At 38.9% G+C, this 14,280-nt stretch overlaps 1 pseudogene; it reads right to left on the reverse strand.

Moving 5' to 3' along the window:
- LOC118827671 overlaps positions 1–14,280 on the reverse strand; it is an 88,438-nt pseudogene that overhangs the window by 35,817 nt on the left and 38,341 nt on the right.

Here is a 14,280-nt window from a genome sequence, read left to right on the forward strand (position 1 = left end):
GCAGGTACTTCAGCCACTCCTGGTTTCTAAGCCCATCCTCTCCCTGCTGAGAGCACAAGGGAGTCCACAACAAAGAGTACTCCCTCCACGCTGCGCCATCTGAGACACCAGGGGCTCCCTTTTTGATCCCCCAGGAACCCGCTATGGAAATGGGCAGCTCTATTCAATCACTCCACCGAAAAAAGCCATTTATCTTCTATTTCAGACCCTGCTGCTTGCTAACTCTTAGCTGCACATTTGTTCTCGCTTGATGGCTAAAATCCCATAATTGAAATCCAGCACATGTAATTATGCATATCAGGCATCCTGCAGTGCCATCTAAACCCCCATACATTTCCACATAAACCTGCACGACTACGATTACGTACTTACAGGGCACATGGCTTTGTGTCAGCTCCACAGGATCCATCATTACATACAGTCACTTAGCACTGATTGCCTAAAGCGCCAGGAGAGCACACTTTCCAAACGGCTTATAACAATTTGTGTATACACCTCTAAATATTAAAATAAATCATGTAGCCCCGTCCTAATACACAGCAGATGGGGCACTTTGTCTGCGCCTTCTCGAAGGGCCACTGTACAAACTGGGGACATCGATCTTGTCCACATGGTGGTGGCACATCATTGGGTGATCTCCTTGACTGGATGTCCTCCACTCTTGAAGTTCTCGGTATGTGCATCACCGCTGAGGCAGAAATTTGTGCCCTGTGTGAGGAGACCTTGTCTCACCCTCATTGGCTTCGCTGCATACAGGACTGAGGAGCTCCTGTTAACAGATGGGTCCTTTTATTCTCATGCTCCTGGAGCAAGAATCTCCGGGCTAAACAGCCATTTACTGGGTATTGTTCTCACAACTCATGTGAAATAAGATTTATAATGATATATAGCTCCCTTTTTCATTCACGTCCTTTGTTTTATGATTTTGTATTTGTTTTATTGTTTCTTATTTTGCTCTTTCTGTATTCTTCCTTATTTTAGCCTCTTTTCAATTATTTTGGGGGGGGGGTGATAATTTAATTCACTGAATCACAATGATTTGATATATGTAGTTTACAATTAACTAATTTAATTCCTGTTCAATTTAAATTAGATTAATACTTATTAATTTCTAATTAAAATGTAATCTGATTTTGATTTAAACCTATCAGTATGAGTCTAAATACAGACATATTCACTCAGCATAACTGCAAAGAATTAAGAATTTGACTACATAGCAATCTCTGAACGGCAATGCATCTTGTCATAGGGGACTGAAGAGAGGTGTAACATTTTCTCAAGTTATCTCTCCTTTGGGTTATTGCTGAGCCAAGTTGGAATTCTAAATAGTGTCAGATTTCATTATGCTCTGTCACAAGTGGATAGCATATCATTTCAATGAGGGATGAATAATGCACGACCCTAAAGCCCCTGGGTCTGAGGGGGGGATCTGGAGATGGGAGGAGAAAAAGGGTTAATGTGGGTCTGGCTGTTTCATACTTAGGGCCACAGATGATCTAGTCCAAGGGGAGTCAAAAGCTGAGCAATGGCCCAAATGCTTTCCATTTCTCCCCACATCATCCAAGAGTAGTCAATATGTCCAGGGCCAGACACATGCTGAGGGCTCAGTGCCCCAGTGTGACTCATAGAGATTAGGATGGAGGATGAGGTGAACTGGCTGCTAGTCAGAGGTGAGATGGGGGTGATGTGTTTGACAGGAAACAGTTCTCACCACGCTGTAATAGGATAAAGGACATTATTTGATATAGGAAATTCTTAGTCCCATAGTAAATCACGTCCAGTGTTCTACTATAAGAACAATACATGAGCAGGGGCATGAAAAAAACAGACAGGTTACCTGACATTAAATTAGGGTGGGTGATACAGGAAAATATGATAATTACAATACTTTTCATGATATTTCCAATCAATATACACTCAATATACATAACAATTAGGGCTGTCAAAATGATTAAACCAAGTAATTGCAATTCATCACATTATTTTGTGTAGCTAATTGCAATCAATTACATTTGTCTTATGTGCTCAAATTTGACCATACAGAAAGATTTTTCCATTTTAAAAGCAATACGTTTTGTTATATCTATACGAGTGCACAAAATAAGCTTCTCCAGAATGTATTTGTTACTCTCAATAATTCAATAACATTATTTTCATTAGGTGATCACAGGGTTTCCATAACTTTCAATGACTAATGTCTAAAGAGAGCAACACTTGCTGCACGTTACAACCTATGAGTGTATTATTAAATTACACCACACATACAGTCAATGGTCTCAACACCTCCATGATTAGAGCCACTCAATCTGACACCACTAGGTTATGTTTGTTCAAAGGGGAACTGTAGTTTTCCACTTTGCTGTCACTTTTGTTAATTTGCTGTTTATTGATTTATTGATAGTTCTCCAGTGAGCACTGTCTAGCGTATACAAGAACCTTTTTGAAAAGGGATCTATTTAGCACCAAAAAGGTTCCTTCTGTTGTTACGATGTCAAGCTTGTAACAATAGAAGAGCCCTTTCTGGTGCTAAATAGAACACTCTTAGGAACCAATCACATACCAATTGAAAGAAGGGGGTCATAGAGTTTCTGACATCTTTTTCAGGAGTGTAGTCTGCCAAAGGCATCTTAAAGTTCAATCCTTTGTAATAGTACTGGTATTACTAACACCAGGGTCTCAAGACTCAATGTCCTTCAGTGATAAACAATTTCACCCTTGAGTAGATGGAAATAATGTTGGTTTTATTAAGAAAACTGCAGTTTTAATTAGTAAAGTTAATAAAATGTTTTGGTTTTACTCAGAGGAAAATCATTTTGATTTTTATTAAAAGTTCAGTGGACCTTCTTGCCATTTAAAGCAATATTTGAAGGAGAAGACTATAGTCATGGAGTCATAGCAACAGCATGCATCAGACCGAACAACAGATGGTTGGAAGGATGAAAATGGGAAAATTCATTAAAAATTAGTGCTGTTAATAATTTATCATGTTCACACATTGTTAAAGTGTTAACAGAAAAACACCAGCAGTGCCACATTTTTAAAAAATCCATCAAACACTATTCAATTCAATTACACTTCACACACTGACGGCACTTAATTCAATTAAACAGGGCTAATTATACTCTCTTTGTAACGAAACAGGCAGTTGGTCTGTGTTCTTTAAGTAAGTATCCACAATACACTCAGAGAGGCATGTTGTGATGTAATCTGACAAAACTTTATCACAATAACTATAAATATCATCATACTGACCTATAGTAGTGTAATTATAAAGGCTGTGTTAGTGAACAGAGTCCTTTAATAACACTAATTGCACAGGCCTAATTATCAAAAACCATGCACTTGTGGCTAACTGACTATAATTATACCTCCTTAGTTGTAAATGACCAGGCTTAATTACATGCTTAGGTAACTCGCTTCAACATTAGCTGCTACATTTCACTGTTTTGCATTCTTCTTTCTGTTCTTCCGCCGTGCACATTCCGCTGCCTGGCTTGAGAAGCCCTCATGCAGGCTAATTGTCAAGTACAAATGTATCAGTTTCCAAAACATGGACAACCTCTGTGTCACCACTAACACCTGAAACATCCTAAAGCTTTGAGCTAACAATGGAAGCGTCATTGATGGATGTTCTCCCAGTTAAATGGGACAGGGAGGGCCGGAGGGAGGCGATCTGCTTACCCAGGGTGCAGAAGGTACGATGAGGGACAGGGTCAGGAGGTCAAGGCAACAGTGGTCCAGGTCTGTGCAGCAGAGGCTGGCCTGATTCAGCAGCCGTGAGTAGACGGCCGCAGGAGCTGGGGGTGCCAGGACTTGTTCGGATGGTATCCTGGGATTGCGGGAATCTTGGTAAGGGGCAACGATGAGGCCGAGGGTCTGCCTTATTCCGTGCAGGTGTTTGAACAGCTGGCTGAGCCGGGACTCCAGAGCGCTCTGCAGGAAGCAGAAGAGGTAGAAAGCAACTGTCAACAGTCATCAAAGCGCAAAGGCTGGACGCAGGTGACTGGTTAAAAGAGGCTGCAGGGGCCCTTGCACCTGTCTGACAGACTGGTCCTGCTGGTCCGAGCTTGTAGAACGTTAGTCAGAGCCGTCAACAGAATAGGGGGCCTCTGTTTGTGGAATGCTACAAAGTAGCTTAAGATGACAGGAATAATAACAAAGTCAAATCAAGACCAAAGAGCAGCCAGGGAATGGTTCCAGCATGAGCTGTGAAAACAAGGATCAAACAACAATGGCCCAAACAGCTATAAGAAAAAGAAACTAGACCTATGTGGTGTTTTAGAAAAGAAAGTAGTAAAACTGGAACATTTAAAAACAAGACATATGATCAGGTTCATTGTGACATCATTTTTTTTTATCTAAAGCTAGCTTTATATTATGAAACTTGCTTGCAACTTTAGTTGTTTAAAACCTACATGAAACAAAATTGCAACTGAGTTGCATAACGAAGCATCCCACAACTTAGTCAAAACTCAGCCACAACAGCTGCATAAGTCTGAACTTCACCTTTCAATCAATCAATCATGAAAAACAACATACTATCAAACCACTGATTTCAATATAGACAAGAAAATAGAACAGAAGTTGGTTTATTGTGTGATTGAAAAGGAAACACATCCCCACCCCCCTTCACTGACAGAAGGCTGGTCGTTTTTCCTTTTTGTCGGTTTCCCAAACCATGACAAAAAACGTGTTTCTGGAAGCTAATGTTTCAGTAAACACCTGCATTAACTAACCAGCTGTTTAAATGGCTGCTTGTGCCATTGTTTATTCTTCTTTAGCCAGTTATCATGATACATGTAGATATATTTTCTCCTCTCCTGATGCCCCCTAATTTGACTCAGAGCTCAGATTCATTTGGGATTCAAAGGATGAAAGTTACTGTGGAAGAGCAGACATGCAATTTACACCTTGCGGCTGACTTTATAGCAAGAACAATACATTGTATCAAAAATAAGAGCTAATTTGGCTAATTAGTGGGGAAACCAATGTGTTGCATGCAACTTTGGTTGTTTTTGAACTGCTTCGCGTCAAGTTGCATGGAAAATATGTTGTAACCAATTTACAGCATGCAACTAGTTGCACAGAAGTTTCACCTATGTGACGAAGATACTTAGTATTAATAACTGATACAAAAATACTCTGAGTGATTTCAAAATTACCCTCTTAAAAAGAGGCCAAAAGGATTCTCTGAAGCAATGCCGGAAAAGAACCAATTTTGTAAATAAGATGAAAGTGTGAGGAAGACTAAAGAACCTCCACATAATGTAAAGATTCTACACCAACGCTGATAACCACTAAGGAACCTTTATTATTAAGGATCAAGCACATCTACAATTGGGAAAAATATGACATAAATGGAAATTCCCTCTTTGTCAAATATCTCACAGCACAGTCTCTGAAGTCGGCTGCACCTTTTCAGCTGTCCTCCTGGTGCAAACCACTTTGGTGTCGATTTGTTCCGGACTCTTTCTCCTGCTCCACGTTGGCAGGCTCACAGAAAGCCCCCTTGTAAAAAACAGAGGGTTTGCCCCTTGACCACACTGTCAGAGCCAAGAGACTACAGGCCTCATATGCTCTCCATTACAGTGGACTTATGACCAATTTGTAATGTGGGCAGCCAAAGGCTTGATTTAGTGGGCACACATGGCGCTCCAGCATGGCTGGAATAGGTTTAAGTGTGAAATTATTCCAGATGACATACCTCACCTCCACGCTCACCATATCTAACTGCCTTATAAATGCTAACAGCTTTAAGCATGGGAATGAACACCAGCACAGAGCCAAGGTAGGCCCAATATGCAATTGTTCATGGTTCAGCAATGCTGCTAGAGGATTTACAGCAGGATATAGGAAAGCTAAATATTATGCTCTAATCCCGTGCCTAAACCAGACATTGTCTACATCCAAAACACGACCGATAAATATAATTCAAATACTCACTCCTTCTCATATTCCAGACATAGACTTTACATATAACTCTACAGCTACTGGACCCTTTCAGCATTCCAACGACGTGATGAAACGTGACAACATTGCTGAAAGACATTGTTCGGTATGGGTCTGAATGAACAATGCTGGCATATCTCTAAAGCTTACACCCTGTTTGGTTAATCCTGACCAGAAAAAGTACATTATTTGAGCTGGAATTCAAAGAGAATAAAGAATCCACCATTGGAACAGCCTCACTTCACAGCTTTACACACAGTAGCAGAGGCTGGGTTTGGCATTCCAACAGCGAGGGGGAGGAGGAGCACAGGGCTTACAGAGGTGAGACTGAATACATCCATCTCTACAGCTTCTGGCCAGCTCTACTGAGAGAGACACTGCAGACAGCTGCTCCAGCCATGTAGGTGAAGGGTGAGGTGTGCGTGTGAGTGGTCAAGCGAGGGAGAGGGAGAGAAAGTGGGATGGGACAGTCATCATGACACTCAGGTCTGTCCATCCACATGTGTTTCCCATCTGTCCTTCCACACACACTCATCTCTGTCTGCTTTCAACTCTCTATTTCTGCCTCTGCAAACAAGACAAAGAAGATCACCTGGAGCTCAGTGAACTGCTCAATAAAAGAACACTGAACTGTCTAAAAACAACAGAAAAGACTAAAAGCAAACAACATGGTCATCATGAGCATAGTGGAAATAAGGAAGCGAGAAAGGGGAGTGAAGGAGAGAGTACGAAAGGAAAGAGTAACAAATAAAGAATTAATGAGTGAAAGAAATAAATAAAGAAAAAATAAATAAAGAGAGAGAAAAAAGAAAGAAAAATTGAGGGAAAGGAAGTGGAAGGAAGGAAGGAAAGAAGGAAGGAGGGCTAAAAAGGAAAGAAGTGATGGGAGAAGGAAGGAAAAAGGATGGAAAGAAGAGATGGAGGTAGCAAGGACAAAGAAAGAAAGAAAGAAACAAGGAAAGAAAGAAAGAAAGAAAGAAAGAAAGAAAGAACGAGGAAAATATAAAAAAGAAGGAAGACTCCAAAAAGAGAGAAAGAAAGAAAGAAAGAAAGAAAGAAAGAAAGAAAGATTAAGGAAAATATAGAAAAAGGAGGAAGGAAAGTTTCAAGAAGAAAGAAAGAAAAATTGAGGAAAATATAGAATAAGAAGGAATGAAAGTTTCAAGAAGAAAGAAAGAAGATTGAGGAAAATATAGAATAAGAAGGAAGGAAACTTCAAAGAGAAAGGCAGAAAGAAAGAAAGAAAGAAAGAAAGAAAGAAAGTTAAAGAATAAATTTGCAAAAAAGAAAAGACTGAATGAGTCTAAAAGAAACAACAGAGAGAAAAATAGAAAAAAGGAAAGAAACAAACAGCATAATAAAGCCTTTTTTATTTTATTCGATTTTTTCTTAATTTCCATTGTTCAGTAGGTGCAGTTCTTAGTTAATCCTGAACAGTCGGCATTTAAATTAAAGACTGTACTCAAATGAATCCTCTCTAAATGGAGCTGAGACAATGGCATCAATTACATTTACAAATCACTTTAATAATAATGAGTCGTTAAGTGCTCCAACAGAACGAACAGAATGTTCTACAAATGCAGTTAAAAGAAAATTAGAATGGATCAGATCAGTTAAGTGCCAGATGAGTTCTATCTGTTATCTGAATACCACCTCGAATGAGTTAACCAAAGACTGAGTCACACTGCCACGGCCTCTTCTGCCTTTAATGACTTCAACATAGCGCCATATGAGGCCTCATTATATACAAATGTCATTAGGTGCTGCTGAAACACCCCCACGTTACCACCTCCCAATCTGACTGAAATTAAACTCGTCAAATGTTAAACAGACTATTACCATATTTTAACCTGAAATTAAGCAAAGTGAATAGAGGGTGATTGGACCACACCCCAGTCTCTGTTAGAGGCCTAATTTTCATGTCCATTGCAAAGGAGCCCCCATTAGGAAATCACATTTCTGCAATGTTGGATGAGAATAATACATTCTCTCATTTTTAGAGTGTAAACTGCTTGGTGCACAATAGTGAAGCTACAGGCCTGCTGTCTATTATATATGGAATTCTATTGTCAGATGTGCGAACTGCGAGTGTGCAGCTGTGCTGCAATTCTCCAGGGAAGCTGGTCAAAGGAAAATCCACTTTAAATTCAAATTGCTTCATGACATTCCCTGTTGTTATTTCGTCCACTGTGGAGAACGGGATGGTGTTGAAATGGGAAAGGCACCGGAGAGTGATTTAGGGTGAAATCTCTCGTAAAACTCTACAAAGCAGAAGAGAGGGCAGGGACAAACCACTTGACAAACACTTTGAAGAGAACATCCGGATCTACGGAAAAAGTCTTCACACCATTTCAGTTCCACAGCTGTGAAGGACAAGCTATTTGCCAACCCAATTACAGACGTAGATGACTCTCTACTGCAGCTCACTTGAATATATATTATGGTGACAAATGGCAAACATATTTTATATAAACCACATAGAGAATTCATAGAACACAACTCAATATGGAAATATATATTATCTGCTGTTGACTCGTTGACTTGATGGGGTTATTCAGGGTCATTTTTAAAAGAAGACACAGATGGGCTGTGATAAATTTTGACCTTCAACCAAATCAGGAGCACTTCTATACATTTTCAGTGGTTACTAGGCAATGGTTTTCTCCTTTTACTCCCACCAGTGAAGCCCACTTTGCCAATGATATTCTATGACTTCTAGCGCTTTATAAATATTTCAGATATGTGAAATGCCTTGAATATCTCTGGAGAAGTCAAGCAAGCAATACAATGCCTTACAGCACAACAGCACAAGCATACATGTTAAAGTCAGCAGCCCAGCCCCCCTCTAAATCTACTAGCTTTGTGCTTCATCCACAAGGCATTGCATTCCCTTACAATTTTGGCAGCCTTCTAGATTGCTGCAAGATGATTCAAGTTACTGACTGCCTCAAGCCTTTTAACCAAGAGAAAAGTGCTTTGAGGTGGGCCCCAAGAGAACCGAATAGAAATCAACCCCACCGTAAGCCGGCGCATTTCAAGAAGAACAACCTGAATTCTGGCGGGAGCACAGCAGGCAATGTTTTCTTTGTGAACGAGATTAAAAATTATAGTTTCAATTCTAGAACAGTCACCAGAGGACAAATGCAACTGCAGCCAACTTGTTGTACAGATGATAAAATTACAATTGATCAACTGAAAATGAAGTTATATCGTAATACAAACATGAATTAATCTTTTGTATTTGTACATTACTAATTTTATTAGCACTGAACCCAAGGCCTTGCGGCACGCTTTGTTTCATCCCTATCAGCACCTTTCAACCGTGGTAAATCACTGTAGCATATGGCCTTGAATGGCTTACTGCTTTCATAATGCATCAATAGAATTTAATATGATAAAAAACAATATGCACCAATGTTCAATCGATATTAAATAATAACTTTTATTTATAATAATCACAATAAACAATTCTCTGTTTTACTGTATACTGCAGTCATTTCATTAATGTTTTCATTTTTTTTATAACAATGAAAATATCATAATATGGCAGTGTTTAATGCAGAAGTGTTTGACTTATTGGGTGGTTCCCACTGCAACTGCAATGCAAATTTTCAGGCAAATCTATAAACAACACTTAAACACAGGAATCGCATAAGACATTCCAGTAACATCTTGTCACTGTTTGAACAAAACCTTGTATCTCCAAATTGGTAACATTACAGGAGAATAGAAGTTAATTTGTGGAATGGAAGTTAATGCAAAAAGATTCTTTTCCAAGTAATTTTGAATCATTTCTGTTGGTCCCCTCATCATTAAATTTTATCGCAATGCAAATGGTAACTGAAGTTTCAAAATTCTGCAAAAAAGTGAGTAATAAAACCAACAAAAATTTAATCATTCAGTGAATACTTCAATCTAAAGCCTAATACAAATGGAGGAGCGGTTTAGCCTGTTAGCTACCTATTAGTCTGTTATTTTTTAGCCTAGTTATTAAGAAAATTGTCAGAGCCCCAATTTAAACAATGTCAGAGCCCCAATTTAAACAAAACCAGGTCCTTACTTAATTTAACAGCATACTTAGTAGTCCATGTGAGGACCATAACAGTCTATTCACAGCACAACAGTTTTCACACATGGCAAATTAATACAGAATACATTGTTGTAAGGTGGTCACACGTGCTCATATCAACTGTTTTACAACGGCTTCAAATGCTGCTCTATCCAATCAGATTTTCTTAAACCAATTTCTGTTTTATATTCTATATTTTATACTGTGTTTATGTGTTTATATAGATTAGTATGGTGTTGATAATTACTTGAGAAAGATATTTATTTACCTGAGAACGGGAGTATAGAAATTATTCAAAGAGGATGATGGGAACTATACAAAGCAGCAGTGGTGTCCTACAGCTTAGAGAGTACTGCTAGGCCTTGTTCCTTTTACACTTGTTTTTTACACAGTGTTTTTAACAAACAGGACTGAGTATCAAATCTACTGGGAGCAAACTTGATTTCTCTTGTAGCACGGGGTAAGCTAGAGTTGGATCAGCCCTGTGATATCAAACAATGGGAATGGTCACTAGAGGAGAGAGTTGCCTCCAGGACAGTGGGCAAGAACACACAGAGCTCAGAATCGTGAGGGATGCTGGAGTCAGATATGCTTTCATGACGGACAGCAGTGGATGTTCTCTGTAAATAACAGAAAGACATTGTTTTTGCTCTTCACCCCACCCCCCCACAGAAAACAAATTGACTGTCATCACATGGGGGTGAAGACAGATGAAGGTCCGACGCTCAGATAACTCCCTGCCAAGCGAAACGTATTACCCAAGAGGCTTCGATTTAATGGACTTACCACTTGCTGAAGGTTTAGGTTATTTGTCTTGCCATAGCAGAGATCCAGCAAGGTGGTGGGCTGCTTGGTCAGTTTTGACCCACTCAGCAGCCAGGGCATGGCCAGATCCTCCACTGCGGTCACCTAGAAACACACCAAAAGCCGATTAGCTTCTCTTCACGACCCTCGGCTACTGTCCAGCCTTCACTCTCTGGGCTTTTCCTACATTGGGACATCAAAGGAGCCAGATTATTGGGACAATGCCCAAAGATGAAAGCTCCTTTGCCTTCAATACAGAGGTGCACTTCAAAGGGCAAAGCAACACTTTCTGAATAGAGCTGTAGCTCAGAAACCAGGAATATCAAAGCAAATACACCATCAGAGGCCAATGCCGATTGAGCAGCCTATAAAAAAGATGACCATTCCATCTTGCATCTGCTTTCCAAGATCAATAGCAAATCAGGCATTACCAAAATTGGTTTTGAGGCCTATTCCCAGAACCATGCTATGAATAAGAGACAACACAGTTATGTTTTATGCAAGAAAGTTGACTTCAAACTGAACTCTGTTTGTACACTTTTCCTAAGAAATAAAGAAAACAGCAAAGAGAAAGAAAGCAAGAAGAAGAGTTGTACTTGGTGTAACAGTACACAACTTTTGCTTGTGATACAATACATTTTGTCAGATTTTCTCTGAAGACAAACAAACTAAAATACACACAAAGTGTAAATGGTTTTGGGTGCAGCACAGGGGAGCTTTTTTTCTTTCCATCATGGTTGCCTCATCTAGGGATTTCAATGAGTGTAGTTTAATAGAAAAGTGAAAAACTAGTGATATGCATTCTAACTAATTTTGATATTTGATTATGCGTAAGGGTTAAATAACGAATATTGGGATAACCATGAGTAAGGAAAAAAGCTTTTCGCATAATATTAACATATCATAATACAGAAATAGGCCTGTGCCACTCAGGAAATGAGTTTTTATTTGTTATGTTGGTGATGGTGAAATAGTGGTAAATCTGATGCCTTACAAAAACGCTGCATGAATGTCTCTACTATGAATGTATTTTAAAAATGTGTTTTAGGCCAAAATGTTCTCTCTAAACTATCATAAAACAACGTATCTGGCATCAGGTAGCATATTCATAACCATTTCATGTAATAACTTTGTGAGGTAGGTTTTACTGGTATTAAACATTATGGACATCTGGTCCAAACTGTGAAATATTCTGGTTCTGGAAGTTTCTCCAGAAAGGAGCATTTCACATCAAACCTCTCCAAATGACTCAGCTTGTTTACAGCTTAATAAGTTAGTAATGCAAAAGTTCTGAAAAATCTGTGAAATTCCCATTTAGCTATATTTAACTGTACACAATTCACTCTACATATTTTGTTGCAGCTCCCATATCAAAAAATATGCATATTGTAAAACTATCAATTTCTACATTTTGTGAGAGAGAGAGAGAGAGAGAGAGAGAGAGAGAGAGAGAGAAAGACAGGCAGACAGAAAGAGAGAGAGAGAGATAGAGAGGAAAACTAAATGAACTTGAATGCTTGACAGTATTCCTTTGGGGGAAATGTGCAATCTAAATCTAATAGTGAACCTGCTCCCCCTCTGTGCCCTCCGCCGACCTCTACTGATGTTCAGGATCAGGAAGGAAAACAGGCTATAAGTTCTGACATTTCCAGCACAGTTCACAATGAGGATTCTCAAAATTTCGATAACCTTCCTCCACACTTTGATAACCTTCTCCTGAGGCGTTTACGAGCAATATAAATCAGCTGTTCAGGCATCTGAAACGGCTTCTAGTAATATACTTGTGCACTAAATGTTAAACAAAACTCATAGAGAATTACATAGCAGCAGTATTAGTGAGTAAATCAAACAAACAGAAAATTGCTTGGCCTGACCTGTGAACAGCAAATTTGTTTTTGTTTATTACTGCTGTAAAAATGATTTTTATTCGAGAGATAACACTGATTTGATAACCAGTATCGGTATCAGGTCGATGCCAACAGAAAATTATGTATCAGACTATTTGATAGCCTGAAATATCCCAGAATTGCTAGTCGTGCAATCACATAAAGCTAAGTAATGTTGGTCACACGACAGCAACAGTAGCTAAATATGCCCTAATATTAACAAAAAAGTAGCTCCAGTCTTGTGCAAAAGTTTTGGCACCCCAGTCAAATGATTGATAGTTTTCAATGATGATGCATATCACCCAATAAACCCTGAAATAATAATTTTAAAGTCAGAGGTGTTAGGATGAATATCATGGAAGTTTTTCCCTATGCAGCTAAATATTATTCTAGAATAACAATTACTTTATTTCAAGCAGTTTAATTTTCACACCTTTTTGCACACCTTTTTGTGAAACTAAACGAAAATAGCTGTGGTTTCATATAATTGATATCAGTATCAACTGGTACTCAAGGTCAGTAACAGTATCAAAAAAGAAAATGCATTATTGTGCGGTTGTTAATTTTTATTTATCATCCCATCACATGACGGTTCCATCTGCAGAGCCTGAGCTGCCCCGGGACAGTAAACCGTAAATGTGAGCTTCTCTGGAATCGCAGCTTAGTCTGTTTTTAACGACTTTGCTGGCTCTTAAGGGTTGGCTTCGTAATGAGCAGAAAAATATTCCGCGAAGCGCAGCGTTCTGATGATGCCTGAGGCTAGGACATTCTTCTGCAGCACGCCAGAGCAGAAAAACTCTGACAGTCAGAGCACACTTTAGCAACACTCTTCAGGCCAGCCACACAGCAGCTGCAGCCCTGATCTGAACACTGCCACTTAAAAATCAGCAGACCAGACACCTGCTAGAGTACACTCCTAGAATTTTAGGTTCCTAAATGGTTCTTGGCTTAGATACAGTTCTAGGACAGAAAAACTTTATTTATTTTAAAAACTTTACATCATATAGAGGCTCATTAAACTTTAAAAAGGTTCTTCACACTTGCAGATTTCACTCCCATAAAAGGGTTCTTTGAGAAACCATCCACTGAAAGGTTCTTCGAGGAGCCAAAAGCAGCTCTTCTAGTGGTGCATCACTCCAAAGAACCTTATTAGGCACCACTATGTTCACTCTATTTACTTGGATGACTCTTAGAATCTTTTCCACCATTATTTTTAAAAGATATTAATTTTGTCAAGCAAGGACATCTAATATAGAAACTGACTGTAAACATTTGGGGAGACCTAGCTTTTCAAAATGTTTTTAATAAATAAGCAGCGGCAGTCATAACAACTGTCATAACAAACCTTGCAATGCTATCTCCAAAACAGCAGTAGAAGGAAAAAAGACTTTTTTAACTTTAATGTACATTAATATAACAAGATGTTCTTTTATTTTGAACCATGTCTGTTGGTCCATTCATTATTATATGCTCACACGATGTAAAGGGCTGCAGGACAATTTTTAAATAATGTAAAAACAAAGAAATAAATAAATGATCTGACAGCAACAATATTAAATATAAAGTTTGTTT

The sequence above is a fragment of the Colossoma macropomum genome, unplaced genomic scaffold, assembly GCF_904425465.1.
Source record: "Colossoma macropomum unplaced genomic scaffold, Colossoma_macropomum, whole genome shotgun sequence".
Taxonomy (NCBI): domain Eukaryota; kingdom Metazoa; phylum Chordata; class Actinopteri; order Characiformes; family Serrasalmidae; genus Colossoma; species Colossoma macropomum.